The sequence below is a fragment of the Phyllobates terribilis genome, unplaced genomic scaffold, assembly GCF_046119375.1.
Source record: "Phyllobates terribilis strain yellow unplaced genomic scaffold, ASM4611937v1 Scaffold_49__1_contigs__length_9717188, whole genome shotgun sequence".
Lineage (NCBI taxonomy): Eukaryota > Metazoa > Chordata > Amphibia > Anura > Dendrobatidae > Phyllobates > Phyllobates terribilis.
This window is the reverse complement of record NW_027362809.1, coordinates 2,773,656-2,793,108: the sequence shown is the minus strand read 5'-3', so window position 1 is coordinate 2,793,108 and position 19,453 is coordinate 2,773,656.

Sequence of the window (19,453 nt, the reverse complement as noted above, 5' to 3'; positions counted from 1 at the left end):
GAAAGTTTAGAGGGACGGCTGGGTCTTGATAGATTTGCAGTGGTCTGATAATCCTTCCATTTCAATATGATCGCTTGTACAGTGCTCCTCGAGATGTTAAAAACTTGGGAAATCTTTTTGTATCCAAATCCGGCTTTAAACTTCACCACAACAGTATCTCGGACCTGCCTGGTGTGATCCTTGGTCTTCATGATGCTCTCTGCACTTGAAACAGAACCCTGAGACTATCAGCAGAGCAGGTGCATTTATACGGAGACTTGATTACACACAGGTGGATTCTATTTATCATTACCAGTCATTTAGGACAACATTGGATCATTCAGAGATCCTCACTGAACTTCTGGACTGAGTTTGCTGCACTGAAAGTAAAGGGGCCGAATAATATTGCACGCCCCACTTTTCAGTTTTTAATTTGTTAAAAAAGTTTAAAATATCCAATAAATTTCGTTCCACTTCACGATTGTGGACCACTTGTTGTTGATTCTTTCCAAAAAAATTGAATTTTATATCTTTATGTTTGAAGCCAGAAATGTGGCAAAAGGTAGAAAACTTCAAGGGGGCCAAATACTTTCACAATGCACTGTATATGATTGGGAAACATCTTTATTATTATGACAGTGTAAATACTGGAAGTGAGAAATCGTTCTGCTCTCAGTCTGCAGTGCTTGGACTGGGCACCAATCATGCTGACCCGCATGCTCATACATGCTGTGAGGCTGCTGAGTTGAGGTCAGGAGACCCGCGGCAAGTCCATGCATTGCGGTCCGAGCACAGACCGATATTCACTGATGGCTGAAGGAGCCTTAAAGGGGTTGTCCAGTCTAAATCCACAAGCCAGCAGTCCCTCTGTGTCACTGACTGAAGACTTGTGAATCCACACATCGTAAGCACTGTGAGGATTCGCTGGTGTCAGAGCCAGGAATGGCAATCACTTGGCTTCAAGGATGTGAAATGCAGACTCCCAGCCAGAAGGGGGGGTGTGGAGATAGAGGGAGAACAAACAGGTGGGCAGGTGAATTTAAAGGGTTGGCTCTGCCGTGAAGTACCGAGTGGTGGGACTTTATTTGAACAGTCATCCTGTGCTGACAGAGTCCCTTTAAACATAAGTCATACTCACCTTCTGGCGTCTTCATCAATTTTCAGCACTGCTTCGGTCTTGCGGCGCCATCTTGTGAACGCAGCTTCTGACTGACTGGAAGTCAGAAGCTATGTCACAATCTCTCAATGCAAGTCTGAAAGCCTGAACGATGCTCTCATAGACTTGATCTGGTCATGGTGTGACAGTATTTGTCTCTTGTATGTGGTATTATTCAGTCACTATGTGGTGGTAATATGTGGTGTGGTCACAGTGTGGCAGAAAGTAGAGTTTTTCCAAGAGTGGTCGGTGGGACTGTGGAAGGTTTGAGGAGTGGAGGCGGAGCTGGGGTGAAGCCTGGGTGGAGTTTCAAGGGGGCCCCAAAATTTTGCCAGTATGGGGCACCGAAATTCCTAGCAGCAGCCCTGCACGACCCTGGACACTTGCCAAAGCTTTTTAGTGATGCTATTGTGCCAGTTTTGTCTATTGATTCGTCACACTCTGTCATGCATGAGAGGGGTAACCGAGTCAATAGCTGGTGCTATGCTAGAGTGGCATTGTAGAAGGCAGTGACACTGTCTGTGTCGTGGAGTGAAGATATGGATGTCAGTGGTAGAATAGAATTAGAGAGTGTGTGAGTGTGGAGACATGCAAGGTTTCTTCAGGGGTGTGCTATTTGCTGACATGGGTGACAGGTGAGGAGGACAGAGATGAGAAAGTGTTGGAATAATACATATTAATCTGTATGTGTATTGCAACAACTACTGTGCTGTTTCATATGTTGTGCATATTGTGAGGTTGTTAACAAAGTTTAGTTAAAAAAAAAAAAAAAAAAACTCCCACAGACAGGATGCCCCCTCCTTCTCTTCCTGTGTTGTTGTTATATATCTGATTTGATTTCCTCATGCTGCAGTAACATCATGCTGTGCCTGTGCTGGATATAAATAAACCTACATTCTGTGTTCTAAACTCTGGATGTCACGCGGATTAATCCTCTGCTAACAGGTTATGGGCCCAGATGTACCAGAGTCCCAGAGTCACAGATCCCCAGAACACAGAGGAAAGAAAAGAAAGAAAGACAGCAAACTGAGAAGAAGCAAAGATGGCCACCAGCAGCAGCTCCATGAAATTTACAGTGCCAAGTCTCACTAACCAGAATTATCAATCCTGGAAATTCAAAGTGAAAATGCAGCTAATAAGAGAAGGTACGTGGAAATACACACAGGAGCCTAAACCTGACCCAGTGCCACAGGAGTGGACAGAGATGGATCAGAAAGCACAAAGTACCATATCACTCAGTATAGATGATGACCAGATTGTGCATGTGTGTAAATGTAATACTGAAAAGGAAATGTGGGAGCAGTTGCAAAAGGTACATGAGAGGATAAATTTAAGCAATAAGCTCTATCTCATGAGAAAGCTGTACCAGTCTAAGCTACAGAAAGGCCAGGATATGCAGGATTACATAAGAAGTGTTCTGGAAGTTGTAGAACGCCTGAGAGTCATTGGGGAAGATCTAAAGGACTTTCATGTGGCCGCATTACTGCTTAGTGGCCTTTCAGAGAGGTATGATACGCTTGTAACCGCACTAGATGCGCGTCCAGATGATGAGCTTACACTGGATTATGTCAGGGGGAAGCTCATAAATGAATATAAGCGAAAGGGAGAAGGTGTAAACAGTAGGACATGCAACACAGAATCTGCTTTACAGACACAAAACCTAACTGATAACAGGAAGCACATAAAAGAAACACGTGAATGTTTTGTTTGCAAGAAATCAGGACATTTGAAAGCTGACTGCAGAGTCTGGAAAGCTAGAATGAATCAGCTGAAAAAGCAAAGCAGTCATCAAAGGGTTAAAAGTGCTGTATCTGGAGAAAATGATTCTGTGAATACTGAAACTGCATTTACTGTCAGTGCAAATACATCAAAGCATGCATGGTGTATAGACTCTGGAGCAGCTAGTCACATGACTAATAACAGAGACTTCTTTTCTAAGCTTAACCAAAGTAAATCAGAGAAAGTGATTATGGCTAATGGTCAGTACATGACTTCAGAAGGCATAGGAGATGGTTATATTGATTGTCAAATCTCACCAACACAAAGCAGGAAGATCCCAGTAAAGGATGTGCTGTATGTGCCTAGTCTTGAAAGTAATCTACTATCTGTGAAGAAACTCACAAAACAAGGAAATGAAGTTACATTTAAGCATGATAGCTGCATCATCTCAAAGGAAGGTCACACACTAGTAGAGGGAAACATCACAGATGAACTTTATCAGCTGAAATGCAAAGAGTGTGTGTATACAGCGCAACAAGAAGAGCATAAAAACTGTATTCATGTGTGGCATATGCGTCTGGCACACAGAGACCCAGAAGCAATAAGAAAGTTAGTCCAAAAGCAACTAGCTGAGGATATTACAATTGATCTATGTAACCAGACAATGAAGTGTACTAGCTGCATCAAAGGGAAAATGTCTAGGAAAGCTTTTCCTAAGAGAATTAGTACAACAACAGCACAGCCACTAGATTTAATACACACAGATGTCTGTGGTCCAATGAGCACTCTGACCCCAGGGAAGAAGAGATATTTTCTCACATTTATTGATGATCATTCAAGATATACAGTTGTCCACCTGCTTCACAGCAAGAAGGAAGTTCCAGAGAAACTTGAAATATACCTAGCTGAAGTATATAATAAATTTGGAAGAATGTCAAAGATTCTACGTGCAGATAATGGGACTGAATATACAAGTAATGAGACACAGAGCATTTTAAAGAAAAATGGAATCCTATTTCAGACCACTGTACCGTACAACCCAGAGCAAAATGGTGTCGCGGAAAGAAGGACATAGACAAACTGGAGCAAGTTCAGAGAAGAGCGACCAGAATGGTGACTGGTCTGCAAACCATGTCCTATGAGAAACGGTTGCAGGATTTGGGAATGTTTAGCTTGCAAAAAAGAAGACTGAGAGGAGACTTAATAGCTGTCTACAAATATGTCAAGGGCTGTCACATTGTAGAAGGATCATCTTTATTCTCATTTGCACAAGGAAAGACTAGAAGCAATGGGATGAAACTAAATGGGAGGAGACACAGATTAGATATTAGAAAAAACTTTTTGACAGTTAGGGTGATTAATGAGTGGAACAGGCTGCCACGAGAGGTGGTGAGTTCCCCTTCAATGGACGTCTTCAAACAGAGGCTGGACAGACATCTGTCTGAGATGATCTAGTGAATCCTGCTTTGAGCAGGGGGTTGGACCAGATGACCCAGGAGGTCCCTTCCAACTCTACCATTCTATGATTCTATGATTCTATGATTAAGGAACCGAACACTATGTGAAAGTGGAAGAAGCATGTTATTTGATGCAAATCTGCCCACAGTATATTGGGGTGAAGCAATCATGACAGCTTGCTATCTTCAGAACAGACTACCAGGTAAAGCTACAGACAAAACTCCATTTGAGCAATGGAATAGCAGAAAGCCAAAACTACATCACATAAGAATATTCGGAAGTAAAGCATTTGTACATGTTCCCAAAGAAAAGCGAACTAAGTGGGAATCTCACGCTAAGGAAGGTATCCTGGTAGGCTACAGCGAAACCCAGAAAGGTTATAGGATTCTACACCCAGATAAAATATGTGCAAAATACAAGGACCTAAAAACACAGATGTACTGTCTGTGATATTAGATAGCCAAAATACTTCCATGTATTGTTGCGTCCAAAGATATTTTCTTCATATTTCTTCATATTTCTTCATATTCCCCTTTTTTTTTTTCATAATTTCACCTTTATTTCCATTTTTATTTTCATAATAATTTTTTGTTTGGGCTTTAAGTGCGCTCTCGACCTGGGCCGTGGCACCACTGTGCGGTTTTGACCTATGAGGTATTTCCAGCTCATGAACCATTGGGGCAGAATATACGCGGTTAGTATATACCGCGGTACATACGGTATGTGCCTGGATGGGTGTCAGCTACTGTATAACTTGGACATATTGTCACGGGTGTGTTGCCACGAAGATCGTCACGAGTACACAGCCTGACTTCTCGCAGCTGACTTGTTGGTGCTTTGTGTTTCTCGGCAGTGAGGGAGTTAATTCTCTCTCTCTCTCTGGGCTAGATGAGGTCCAGCCTCGCCCAGCTGCAATCAATACTTCTGTAGTGAGACTCCTTCATATACCTGCTGGTCTGTTTGGGAGGTGTCGGTGAAAGCATTTCATTCAGACTGACAGAGCGGATCGTGGTGTTTGGAGTTGCTGAGATAAGTGTATTTGGAAGTGTTTTTTCCCTTTCCTCGCTTTATCATTTATCTCCTTTCCCGTTGGTTTTCCCTCTGTTGTAGTTGAGAAGTTGTTTGTATGCAAGGTGGTTTTGGTTTTTCCCTTGTACTGTCTCGTTCGTCTAAATACTGTGTTTGGGCATATTATTTCTTGTTCCCTTTGGTTGTGATCGGGGTCCTTCTCAGGACTAGATTACTGAGGTGCAGGGATCTTCAGGAGGTAGGGGTTACGCTGGCGGCCTGGACCTCTGTACCTTTAACAGTACCTCCAGGTTGAGGGATTAGTCAGGGCCCCAGCTTAGGGTCAGCTTAGGCCCCCTACCTCCAGTATACAGAGACAGCGTGACATTTTCACCGACCCACTTAGTTTTTCTCCAGCTACTATGGATCCAGTAGCCGGTCTAGCTCGGCAATTGCAGAGTTTGTCCATGGAGCTGGCGGACGTTAGGTCCAAGGTTTGACATCCTCTGGAGCAAGCCGGACCAGAACCTAAAGTAGCTCTCCCTGATAGGTTCACTGGGGGGCGGGACAAGTTTTTTGTTTTCCGGGAGGCATGTAAATTGTACTTTCGGCTGCGGCCTTGGTCATCGGGGAGTGAAGAACAAAGGGTGGGAATTGTCATCTCGCTCCTACAAGGGGACCCACAATCTTGGGCGTTCTCTCTTCCCCCGGGTTCCCCGGCTCTCCAGTCAGTGGATAGGTTTTTCGCTGCCCTGGGACTCGTATATGATGACCCAGATCGGATCTACCTTGCTGAGTCTAAGTTACGTAGGATCCAGCAGGGAGATCGTCCGGCGGAGGAATTCTGTTCGGAGTTCCGTAGGTGGGCCACGGACACCCAGTGGAATGACCCGGCTCTTAGGAGCCAGTTTTGTCATGGTTTATCCGACAAATTACAGGATGTGTTGGCACAGTATGACTCTCCCGTGTCTCTGGAAGCCGCTATGGCCCTCGCTATTCGCGTGGACAGACGGCTTCGGGAGAGGTGCGGGATAACTCTACCCCCTGTGATGACTCCACCTCCTACAAGGTCCCCTCATATGGTGGTTCCCCTGGTCAGTCCAGAGGAGCCTATGCAATTAGGAGGGACATCATTTCGGGGGAGGGGACCGGTGGTGCGCCATAAGGCAGGAAGGTGTTTCTTCTGCGGGAGAAAGGGACATTTTATTGGGGGGTGTCCATCCCGTCCCTTGCAGAGTGAAGAGTCGTCGGAAAACTGTTGATCCCAGGTTGTGTGGTGGACGGCAATCTGGGAGTAGGTATTTCGTCCCTAGGTTCGTCTCAGTTTCTCGTACCGGCGGAGGTGGTGGTGGGTACGAGAACTGAGAGGATATCTGTTCTTCTGGATAGTGGGGCCGGGGCTAATCTGGTTGATGCTCGGTTTGCCCGGGTTCAAGGTATGCGGTTGAGTGAGTTGGCTAAACCCATCCCCATATTCTCGATCGATGCCAGGCCTCTCGGGCAGGGAAGTTTCTTGCAAGTTGTGCATGATGTAAAACTTCAAGTGGGGGCAATACATAAAGAACTGTTGTCTTGCTACGTGTTGGAGGGTCTTCCCACTCCTATTGTGTTGGGCCTTCCTTGGTTAGCTAAGCATAACCCGGTTATTAATTGGCAAACCAGGGAGATAAGCCAATGGAGTAAATTCTGTAATAAAAACTGCATGAACACGGTCATTGGTGCGGTTACTCCTTGGGTCTTACCTCCATTTCTGGCGGACTTTGAGGATGTATTCTCGGAGAAAGGGTGTCAGGAACTACCTCCTCATCGCGTGTATGACTGTTCTGTAAAACTGCTCCCTGAGGCCAAGTTACCTAAAGCTAGGTTGTATAACCTTTCTGGTCCTGAGAGGCAGGCCATGAAGGATTATATTTCAGAAAGTCTGGCTAAGGGGCATATTAGACCTTCATCTTCACCGGTGGCTGCGGGGTTCTTCTTTGTTAAGAAGAAAGATGGAGGCCTACGCCCTTGCCTGGATTTCCGTGAACTTAATCGGATTACGGTCCGAGATCCGTATCCGCTCCCACTTATTCCCGATCTCTTTAATCAGATCGTGGGCGCCAAATGGTTTTCTAAGTTGGATCTCAGGGGGGCGTACAATCTGATTAGGATGAAGGAGGGGGATGAGTGGAAGACGGCGTTTAACACTCCGGAGGGGCATTATGAGAACCTTGTCATGCCATTCGGTCTGACTAATGCCCCGGCGGTGTTCCAACACTTTGTTAATGACATTTTTCGCCGCTTGGTGGGACAGTTTGTTGTCATATATCTGGATGATATCCTAATTTACTCGCCGGATCTGGTGTCTCATCAGGAGCACGTTAGGCAGGTGTTACAGATCTTGCGGGATAATAAACTGTATGCCAAGTGGGAAAAGTGTGTGTTCGCCGTACAGGAACTCCAGTTTTTAGGCTTCCTGGTTTCAGCGTCCGGTTTTCGTATGGACCCTGGGAAAGTGCGGGCAGTTCTTGAGTGGGATCGGCCAGAGAATCTTAAGGCACTACAACGTTTCCTGGGGTTTGCTAATTATTACCGAAAGTTCATTCGTAATTTCTCGTCCATGGTTAAGCCTCTCACTGACATGACTAAAAAGGGGACGGATTTTTCTAGGTGGTCTGACAAGGCTTGTCAAGCATTCTCCTCTTTGAAAAAATGTTTTGCCTCGGCGCCCATACTCATTCAACCTGATGCGTCTCAGCCATTCATTGTAGAGGTAGACGCTTCCGAGGTAGGGGTGGGAGCAGTATTGTCACAGGGTTCGTCCCCTGGTAAGTGGCATCCGTGCGCCTTTTTCTCTAAAAAATTGTCGTCCGCTGAGAGGAATTACGATGTCGGCAATAGGGAACTCTTGGCCATTAAGTTAGCTTTTGAGGAGTGGCGCCATTTTCTGGAGGGGGCAGTTCATCCGGTCACCGTCATCACCGATCACAAGAACCTGCTATATCTGGAGTCCGCGAAACGTCTGAATCCCAGACAAGCTAGGTGGTCATTGTTTTTTACCAGGTTTAATTTTGTCGTTACATATCGTCCTGGGTCAAAAAATGTAAAGGCGGATGCCTTATCTCGTAGTTTCCCGGGGGCCGGGAATTCGGACGACCCGATTCCTATCCTTCAGGAGGGGGTGGTGGTTTCGGCAGTATGCTCTGAGCTGGAGGAGGAGGTATTGGAGGCTCAGGGGGACGCCCCTGTTGGACCTCCAGGGAGATTGTTTGTTCCAGATCAGTTGCGACAAAAGGTGATCGAGGCACACCATAACTCAGTTTTTGCAGGACACCCGGGGAGTAAAGCAACTGTGGATCTCCTCTCGCGTCGGTTTTGGTGGCCTAATTTACATAAGGAGGTGGTAACTTTTGTCGCGTCCTGTGGGGTTTGTGCGCGCTCTAAGACCTCACATACCCGTCCGTCTGGGGCCCTCTTACCTTTGAAGATCCCGGAGCGTCCTTGGACTCATCTGTCTATGGACTTTATTACGGACCTCCCTCCGTCTTCGGGTAAAACGGTCATACTCGTTGTAGTGGACAGGTTCAGCAAGATGGCACATTTTATCGCTCTTCCGGCTCTCCCTAATGCTAAAACTCTTGCGCAGGTGTTCATTGGGGAGATTGTGAGGCTTCACGGGGTACCCTCCGAGGTGGTGTCTGATCGGGGGTCTCAGTTTGTGTCTAAGTTCTGGAAGGCGTTTTGTGCACGGCGGGGGATGCAGTTGTCATTCTCATCGGCTTTTCATCCTCAGACCAATGGTCAGACGGAACGTATGAACCAGAGCTTGGAGACATATCTCCGGTGTTTTGTGTCAGAGAACCAGGAGGACTGGGCTTCTTTCTTACCTCTGGCAGAGTTTGCTCTTAATAATAGGCGGAGCGAGTCCACTGGTAAGTCCCCATTTTTTGGGGCATATGGTTTTCACCCCCAGTTTTGTACTTTCAATGGGGGGGGCTCTTCGGGGGTTCCTGAGGAGGAACGATTTTCCTCATCACTCGCTTCAGTATGGAGAGGGGTGCTGAAGAATCTGAATACTATGGGGAACCGATACAAACGTATGGCTGATAGGAGGAGAGTGTCTGGTCCGGACCTAAGTGTGAACGATCGGGTATGGTTGTCTACCAGGAATATAAAACTTAAGGTTCCCTCCTGGAAACTGGGTCCCAGGTTCATCGGGCCGTACAGAATCAGTTCTATTATTAATCCGGTGGCATTCCGTCTTGACCTCCCCCCTACGTTTAAAATTCACAACGTATTTCACAGATCATTGCTTAAGAGGTATGTGGCGCCGGTGGTACCGTCACTTTTACCTCCCCCTCCAGTGGTTGTCAATGGTAACTTGGAGTTCCAGGTATCGAGGGTCATTGATTCACGCTTTAATCGCCGGTCCCTTCAGTACCTGGTTCATTGGAAGGGGTATGGTCCTGAGGAGAGGATGTGGGTTCCTGCGTCGGATATTAACGCAGACCGATTAGTTCGGGCCTTCCACACGACTCACCCGGATAAACCTGGCCCTGAGGGTCCGGAGGCCCCTCGTAGAAGGGGGGGTACTGTCACGGGTGTGTTGCCACGAAGATCGTCACGAGTACACAGCCTGACTTCTCGCAGCTGACTTGTTGGTGCTTTGTGTTTCTCGGCAGTGAGGGAGTTAATTCTCTCTCTCTCTCTGGGCTAGATGAGGTCCAGCCTCGCCCAGCTGCAATCAATACTTCTGTAGTGAGACTCCTTCATATACCTGCTGGTCTGTTTGGGAGGTGTCGGTGAAAGCATTTCATTCAGACTGACAGAGCGGATCGTGGTGTTTGGAGTTGCTGAGATAAGTGTATTTGGAAGTGTTTTTTCCCTTTCCTCGCTTTATCATTTATCTCCTTTCCCGTTGGTTTTCCCTCTGTTGTAGTTGAGAAGTTGTTTGTATGCAAGGTGGTTTTGGTTTTTCCCTTGTACTGTCTCGTTCGTCTAAATACTGTGTTTGGGCATATTATTTCTTGTTCCCTTTGGTTGTGATCGGGGTCCTTCTCAGGACTAGATTACTGAGGTGCAGGGATCTTCAGGAGGTAGGGGTTACGCTGGCGGCCTGGACCTCTGTACCTTTAACAGTACCTCCAGGTTGAGGGATTAGTCAGGGCCCCAGCTTAGGGTCAGCTTAGGCCCCCTACCTCCAGTATACAGAGACAGCGTGACACATATGCCCTGGCCTGGGGTACTTATGGATGGGAGGGCTTCATGTCACCATCCAACACAAGATGTCAGTTGGTTACCTTGTGTGCCCCTTAATCGTCGCTCCGTAGTGTGCGGTTTTTCCTTGTCTGTGATGCGCACACCGGATGTGACGCTTGCGTGTCACGCCCGGCACCTGCGTTCCACATACCGGATGTCAGCTGACCGGAACCGGAAGTGACACGATCGCGAGTATAGCGCGACTAGGATTTAAAAGAGGACTTATCAGAGTGTCAAATGGCGCTGTCTGGTGAATGAGCTGCGCGATTGTGGGCAGCGTGCATACCGCATGTCTTCTCTTTTTTTCCCCTGATGACTAGCTAAGGCAAAGAAACGCGTCGGGAGCGGTATATTGTGATGGGCTGGTGACCCTATGAGACTTGGTCTGCCCCCATCATATGGAGCTATCTTGAAGTCTGAGAGCAGGAACGGATATCAAAATTGGTGAGGATGTTCCATTTCTATATATACCAAGGTTAAATGGTTACCATTGATAGGGTTAATGTTTCTGCGTTCTCACATATTGAGACACAATAAGTTGTTATAGTGTCCCGTAGGCTCCATCATTTTCTTTTTGCCACACTTTCTTGGTTGCGTCAGAGATACAATATGCTTATATGACATATATCTATATCTTTGGACGCAACAATACATGGAAGTATTTTGGCTATCTAATATCACAGACAGTACATCTGTGTTTTTAGGTCCTTGTATTTTGCACATATTTTATCTAGTGGTAATAAATGTTAAGTTTTACATTTCTATAGCACTACACCTGCTTGTGTTTACATTTATTTTTTTGTGTAGTTATTTCTAAAACCCCTGCTGCTGCATTTTGATTCTACACCCAGAAACAAACTAGATCACAATAAGTAGAGATGTAGTGATTGATGAGAACTTTGTATCACCCAAGTTTTGTGACATCACGCCAGTAGTCCAGCTGAAGTCACAATTACAAGACAGCAACAAGGAGGATGTAGAGGTCTGGCTGGATTCTTCAACTAATGAAGGAACAACAGAAAAATCAGGTGAATCTGAAATCAGGAGATCGTCAAGATCAAGCAAAGGTATACCAGCTAAACGTCTATCCTACATTGTCAAGACACTACCTGAGTCAGAGCCGCAGTCATGGGATGAAATGCAAGCACTACCTGTCCATGAAAGAACAAAGTGGATCGATGCCGCTAATGAGGAAATCAAATCGCTTCATCAACTCCAAACTTGGAAACTCACCAAGCTACCACAGGGCAAAAAGGCAATCAAGTGCAAGTGGGTCTTCAAAACCAAATATGACTCAGAAGGTAAAGTCCACAGATTCAAAGCAAGGTTGGTCGCAAAAGGATATTCTCAAAAGTATGGCAAAGATTACGATGCTACATTTGCTCCAGTCACTAAACAGACCACGTTCAGAGCTTTGTTAGCTGTAGTTGCTGTACAAAAGATGTATGTCAGACATTTGGATATAAAAACTGCCTTTTTAAATGGTGACATTGAGGAGGACTTATACATGACTCAACCTGAAGGTTATGTAAAAAGAGGTCAAGAGAATCTTGTTTGCAAACTACAAAAATCTCTCTATGGTCTTAAGCAATCAGCAAGAGCATGGCACACCAAGATGAATAAAGTCTTGTTGGAAGACAAAATATACAGATGGAAAGTGGATGTATATTCTCTTATATGTGGACGACGTGATTGTTGTTCATCAAGACGACGCAGAAATTGGAAAAATGACTGAAATTCTGAATCAGCACTTTGAATCAAAAGACCTTGGAAGTGTGACATATTATCTAGGAATCCAAATCCAGAGAGAGGAAGATGGAAGTTTTCTTCTAAACCAAAGTGCAAAAATTAATTTGATTCTGAATCAGTTTAAAATGTCGGAGGTCAAAGGTATATCAACCCCAATGGAACCATCCTACCTGAAGCTGGAAGGAGAAGATGACCTGTTGCCTAACAATGAGAAATATCGTCAGGCAGTGGGGACACTTCTATACATATCAACTATGACTCGACCGGATATCACAACAACAGTTGGAATCCTTTGCAGATATGTGGAAAAACCGCGCCAAAGAGACTGGAATGCTGTTAAGAGACTTCTCCGATATTTGAAAGAAACGCAAGATGTAAATTTAAAACTATCTGCAGCAGGAGATCTAGAACTTACCGGCTATGTAGATGTGGATAGGGCTGGTGATTCGCGTGATCATAAATCCACAAGTGGATACTTGTTTAAAGTTGGAGAAAGTTCAATCTCCTGGTCTAGTAGGAAACAAGTGTCTGTTGCCTTGTCATCTACAGAAGCGGAGTATGTGTCCGCAGCCTATGCAAGCCAGGAGGTTGTTTGGCTAAGACAATTGATGGACGATCTTGGCAAACCGACAACTCAGCCGACGGTGATTTATGAGGACAACCAAGGATGCATTAAACTTGCATGCAGTGAAAAAATCAGTGATAGAACCAAGCACATTGACGTCAGACATCATCATCTACGTGATTTGATAGATCGTGGGATAATTCACTTTGTCTATTGTGAAACTGATAAGATGGTAGCTGACATTATGACAAAGCCATTGCCACGAGCTAGGTTAAAAGAATTGAGAACCACAATGGGACTAAGAGGATAAGTAGTTGTTGAGTGGGGGTGTTGGAATAATACATATTAATCTGTATGTGTATTGCAACAACTACTGTGCTGTTTCATATGTTGTGCATATTGTGAGGTTGTTAACAAAGTTTAGTTAAAAAAAAACTCCCACAGACAGGATGCCCCCTCCTTCTCTTCCTGTGTTGTTGTTATATATCTGATTTGATTTCCTCATGCTGCAGTAACACCAGACTCCATGCTGTGCCTATGCTGGATATGAATAAACCTACATTCTGTGTTCTAAACTCTGGATGTCACGCGGATTAATCCTCTGCTAACAGAAAGTGAGTAGATGGTGATGAGGTAGGGGGAGAGGGGAGGTTGTGAAGTTAGATAGGGAGCAGAGACGGGTGAAGATAAGGTCTAATGTATTTCCGTCTGTGTGGGTGGCTGAGGAGGAACATTGAGTAAGTTCAAAAGATAAAGTAAGACACAGGAGTTTGGAGGCTGCTGACTGGAGGGTGTCAGTAGGGATGCTGAAGTCACCCATTATGATAGTGGGAATGTCAGCGGAAAGAAAGTGAAGAAGCCAGGTGGAGAATTAGTCAATATAGGTAGTGGCCGGGCCCGGAGGTCGGTATATGACGGCCACTTGGAGGTAGAATTGATGCGGACAGAGTGGACTTCAAAAGAGAAGATAAGGGAGGTTAGAGGTGGGATTGGATTAAAGGTGCAGTTGGTAGAAAGAAGAAGACCCACTCCTACGCCATGTATGTTGCCAAGGAGAAGAGTGTGGGCAAAGTGGAGGCCATCATAACACAGCGGAGCAAGGGAGGCAGTGTTGGAGGGTGTCAGCCATGTTTCGGTGAGGCCCAGGAAGGAGAAATTGTGAGAGGTAAGGAGGTCATGAATCACATGGAGCTTATTACAGACAGAGTGGGCATTTCAGAGTGCTCCAGAGAGAGGGAGCAGAGGGGTGGTCGTCAAGGACACAGGTTTTACATAGGAGAGATTGCGGTAATTCATATTAGGATGAGAGCGATAAGAGGGGGAATAAATGGGAAGTATCAGATGTGGGCAGGCTGACATTATGGGGAGGCAAACAAAGCAAATGCCTGGGGCCCCCACTCCCTCAGGGGCCCCCAGTGGGGGCATAATGGTTGCGGTCACACTGGGGGCTGTGTTGGGGGCTCCTTTCCAATTATCAATGAGACAGGAGCTACGTCGTTCCTGCACTCTCAATAGAAACGGCCAGGCAGCGCTCTATCCCCTCCAGCCCCTGCCAGTGACTTTGGTCTGAGACTGAGCTAGTTTTTTCTGCGCATGTGACAGGATGCTGAAGGAATCAGGTGAGGCGCTGACACGTACAAGTGTGTGAGGCAAAACCTGTGCCTCGTCCCAGCACTGCAGCCTCTGTCTGTTCCCTCTGACTCCCAGCTCATGGTCCGTGACTTGAAGCTTATCTTTTAATGTTCCATGCTATTATGGACAACAGCAAGATATCTTACTGAAAAGTGCAGCCGGCATTCCAGGCTGTGCGGTGGGCTGCCTTTTCTGCAATATATCTTAGTGGAAACTGTCAGACTGATGTCAGCTGAGCTCACCAAGCAGAAAACACTTTGGTAACTAGTAGCTGATGGAGCGGGGATGAGGGAGGCTGGGAGATAGGAGAGTGGGGGGTTGTCAGCAGGCTCGGACAGGCCTGGCGGGGTGCCAGGAAATTTCCCGGTGGGCCCCGGCCCCCTGCAGAGAAGGCAGAGGAGAATTTAAAAAAAAAAAAGGAAAAAAAAAAGTGGTCGCGGGCCCTTTAAGGGCGCGCGCACACACTCTCACCGCCGCCGCGATGCCCAGAACAGTAGCGGGAGTGGCCTGGGAGCAGGAGAGCCGAAGAGCAGAGCAGGGGCTGTACTGCAGCGTCACATTTAGCAGACAGGGCCGCACGTCTGCTGAAAGTGACGTCACAGCGCGCCCTGCACTGCAGTCTTCCGCCTTAGGAGCGCTTCTGTACTGTACAGATTGTGTAATATAGTGTGTGTTTGTATGAATTTTTATGTATATGCTGCCTGCCTGTGTGTGTATATGCCTGTGTGTGTGTGTGTATATATCCCTGTGTATGTGTATATGCCTGTGTGTACTGTATGTGTATATGCCTGCGTGTGTGTATATTCCTGTGTGTGTGTATATGCCTGCATTTGTGTGTGTATATGCCTGTGTGTGTACAGTGTGTGTATATGCCTGCCTTCATGTGTGTGTGTGTATGCCTGCATGTGTGTACAGTGTGTGTGTATATGCCTGCATGTGTGTGTGTATACAGTTATATGAAAAAGTTTGGGCACCCCTATTAATCTTAAGCTTAATGTTTTATAAAAATTGGTGTTTTTGCAACAGCTATTTCAGTTTGATATATGTAATAACTGTTGGACACAGTAATGTTTCTGCCTTGAAATGAGGTTTATTGTACTAACAGAAAATGTGCAATCTGCATTCAAACAAAATTTGACAGGTGCATAAGTATGGGCACCTCACCAGAAAAGTGACATTAATATTTAGTAGATCCTCCTTTTGCAAAAATAACAGCCTCTAGTTGCTTCCAGTAGCTTTTAATGATTTTCTGGATCCTGGATGAAGGTATTTTTGACCATTCCTCTTTATAAAGCAATTCCAGTTCAGTTAAGTTTGATGGTCGCCGAGCATGGACAGCCCTCTTCAAATGATCCCACAGATGTTCAATGATATTCAGGTCTGGGGACTGGGATGGCCATTCCAGAACATTGTCATTGTTCCTCTGCATGAATGCCTGAGTAGATTTGGAGCGGTGTTTTGGATCATTGTCTTGCTGAAAGATCCATTCCCTGTGTAACTTCAACTTTGTCACTGATTCTTGAACATTATTGTCAAGAATCTGCTGATACTGAGTGGAATCCATGTGTCCCTCAACTTTAACAAGATTCCCGGTGCCGGCATTGGCCATACAGCCCCAAAGCATGACGGAACCTCCACCAAATTTTACTTTGGGTAGCAAGTGTTTTTCTTGGAATGCTGTGTTTTTTTGCCGCCATGCATAACGCCTTTTTGTATGACCAAACAACTCAATCTTGGTTTCATCAGTCCACAGGACCTTCTTCCAAAAAGAAATTGGCTTCTCCAAATGTGCTTTTGCATACCTCAGCCAACTCTGTTTGTGGCGTGTTTGCAGAAACGGCTTCTTTCGCATCACTCTCCCATACAGCTTCTCCTTGTGCAAAGTGCGTTGTATAGTTGACCGATGCACAGTGACACCATCTGCAGCAAGTTGATGCTGCAGCTCTCTGGAGGTGGTCTGAGGATTGTCCTTGACTGATCTCACCATTCTTCTTCTCTGCCTTTCTGATGTTTTTCTTGGCCTGCCACTTCTGGCCTTAGCAATAACTGTCCCTGTGTTCTTCCATTTCCTTACTATGTTCCTCACAGTGGAAACTGACAGGTTAAATCTCTGAGACTGCTTTTTGTATCCATCCCCTGAACAACTATGTTGAATAATCTTTGTTTTCAGATCATTTGACAGTTGTTTTGAGGAGCCCATGATGCCACTCTTCAGAGGAGATTCAAACAGAACAACTTGCAAGTGGCCACTTTAAGTAGCTTTTCTCATGATTGCATACACCTGGCTATGAAGTTCAAAGCTCAATGAGGTTACAAAACCAAAAAAAGTGCTTTAGTAAGTCAGTAAAAAGTAGGTAGGAGTATTTAAAACAAGAAAATGATAAGGGTGCCCATACTTATGCACCTGTCAAATTTTGTTTGAATGCAGATTGCACATTTTCTGTTAGTACAATAAACCTCATTTAAAGGCAGAAATATTACTGTGTCCAACAGTTAATACATATATCAAATTGAAATAGCTGTTGCAAAAACACCAATTTTTATAAAACATTAAGCTTAAGATTAATAGGGGTGCCCAAACTTTTTCATATGACTGTATATACCTGCATGTGTGTATATGCCTGCATGTGTGTGTGTGTGTATGCCTGCATGTGTGTGTGTGTATATGCCTGCTTGTGTGTGTGTATGTATGCCTGCATGTGTGTGTGTGTATATGCCTGCATGTGTGTGTGTGTGTATATGCCTGCATGTATGTGTGTTTGTGTATGCCTGCATGTGTGTGTGTGTATATGCCTGCATATGTGTGTGTGTGTGTGTGTATATGCCTGCTTGTGTGTGTGTGTATGTATGCCTGCATGTGTGTGTGTGTATATGCCTGCATGTGTGTGTGTATATGCCTGCGTGTGTGTGTGTGTATATGCCAGCATGTGTATGTATTTGAGTGCCTGCATGCCTACGTGTATATGTGTCTTCACACGTTTGTGCGTGCTTCCCTGCTTGTCTGCATTTTTGTGTGTGATTGTCTGAGTGTGTCTGTGCATGATTGCGTGTGCATTTCTGTGTGTGCTTGCCTGCGTGTGTACGTGTCCCCATTTCTGTGGGTATGTGTATCTGCGTGTGTATATTAGGGCTCTTTCACATGTCCTGATATTTACGGGACTGGAGATATGTGTCCACCTGTGTGTCATCCGTGTGACACATACCAGTGCTTGGGAATCAGTGTACAGTTAACGCTGTTCCCAAGAGCCGGGTGCTGAGCGCTTGCCCTCATCATGGATCCCTGCCGGCACTGCGATCAGCAGCAGCAGGGTCAATGATGAGAGTAGTAGTCAACTCCCGCCGTGTCCAACTGTAAAAATAGGAATAAAATAAAAAAATCCTTGTACTCACCTCTCCTAAGTGTCACCCGCTGTAATCTGTGCGAGCGCTCACGCCGAAGAGAATGACTTCTGCAGCGAGCGGGCCTCGGAGCTGCACTCAGTGATTGACAGGGCACCGCTTGTTGAGCGCAGCTCCGGGGTCCACTTGCTGCAGGAGTCATTCTCCTCGGCGTGAGTGCTCGCACGGATTACAGCGGGTGACTCTTAGGAGAGGTGAGTATAAGGATTTTTTTTATTTTATTCCTATTTTTACAGTTGGACACTGCTGGAGTAGACTACTACTCTCATCATTGACCCTGCTGCTGCTGATCGCAGCGCCAGCAGGGATCTATGATGAGGGCAGCGCTCAGCACCCAGTGCTTGGGAAGAGCACTAACTGTCATCAGTGTGCGGGACGTTTTGCGGCCTGTGCAGCAGGTAAAAAACAGACGTGTCAGCGTGTTTTGCCCATGGACACCACATGGTCTGTGGAAAGTGGAAACACACTGACGTGTGCACATTCATTTGAATGGGTCTACGTGTACCAGTGTCTGTGGTACATGAGGAAACTGTCACCGCATGTACTGACGTGTGAAAGAGCCCTTAGTATGTGTCTGTGTGCGCTTGTTTTCGTGTGTGTAAGCGCGCTTCTGCATGTCTGTGTGGTCTTCCGATGATTTATTATATTTGGGGAGAGAAATTTTAGGAGACAAAATGGGGAGATGTGTGAAGAAACGGTATGGTGAACTAGAGGAGGGGTGGGAATGAGTGCAGGAACAGAATGGGGAAGGGGGATGTATAAGGAAACAGTATGGAGAGTGGGGGAATAGTGTGAGGAGATAGTATGGAGAGAGAAAAGTGTGATGTGACACAGCACAGAGACTAGGTAGTGAGGGGGAAGGTATAGAGATGCGGCAGTATAGGGGAAACAGTGTGAGGGCACAGAAAGGAGGTAACAGTATGCTGAGGAGGTGGAGTGTGATGAAGGGGCACAGTATAGAGACTGGGTAGTATAGGGGGGACACAGTGTGAGAGGACAGTGTGAAGAGGGGGCCCAGTATGGTAAGGAGAGGACAGTGTGGAGAGCATGTACCATAAGAGTTGTAGAGTGTATGTCATATTTTGTGCAGGGAGCATTGTAAGAGTTAGGTTTATTTAGGGGCTCAGTGTAGATATTTTATTCAGGAGCATTATAATGACTCTGCTATCTTTAAGGGCATCATGTGGTGATGTGCTGCAGAAGACCGGAGAAGATGGAAGTCTGCAGAGACGAGCTGTGGAACTCATCATGGAGTCTGGACAAGAGGAAGAACAGAAAGAGAACGACTCTAATCAGAGAAGCCGTCTCAGGTAAGATACCTGCATGTAAATGTTCATTTGTGATCCTGCCTGTGTCTCATCAGTAATGTGGTTCCTGTATGGTCTGCAGTCTGATGATGACTGATAACTCCCAGTATCTCTATTGTTAATTACATACTGGGAGTTGTAGGTTTATGCGATACAAAGATATATGGGTCTGACCTGACATTACAATTGATGGTGGTTCAGATGATGTATTCGTGTACTGATGTGTTTGTGCGCGTCTGCGTG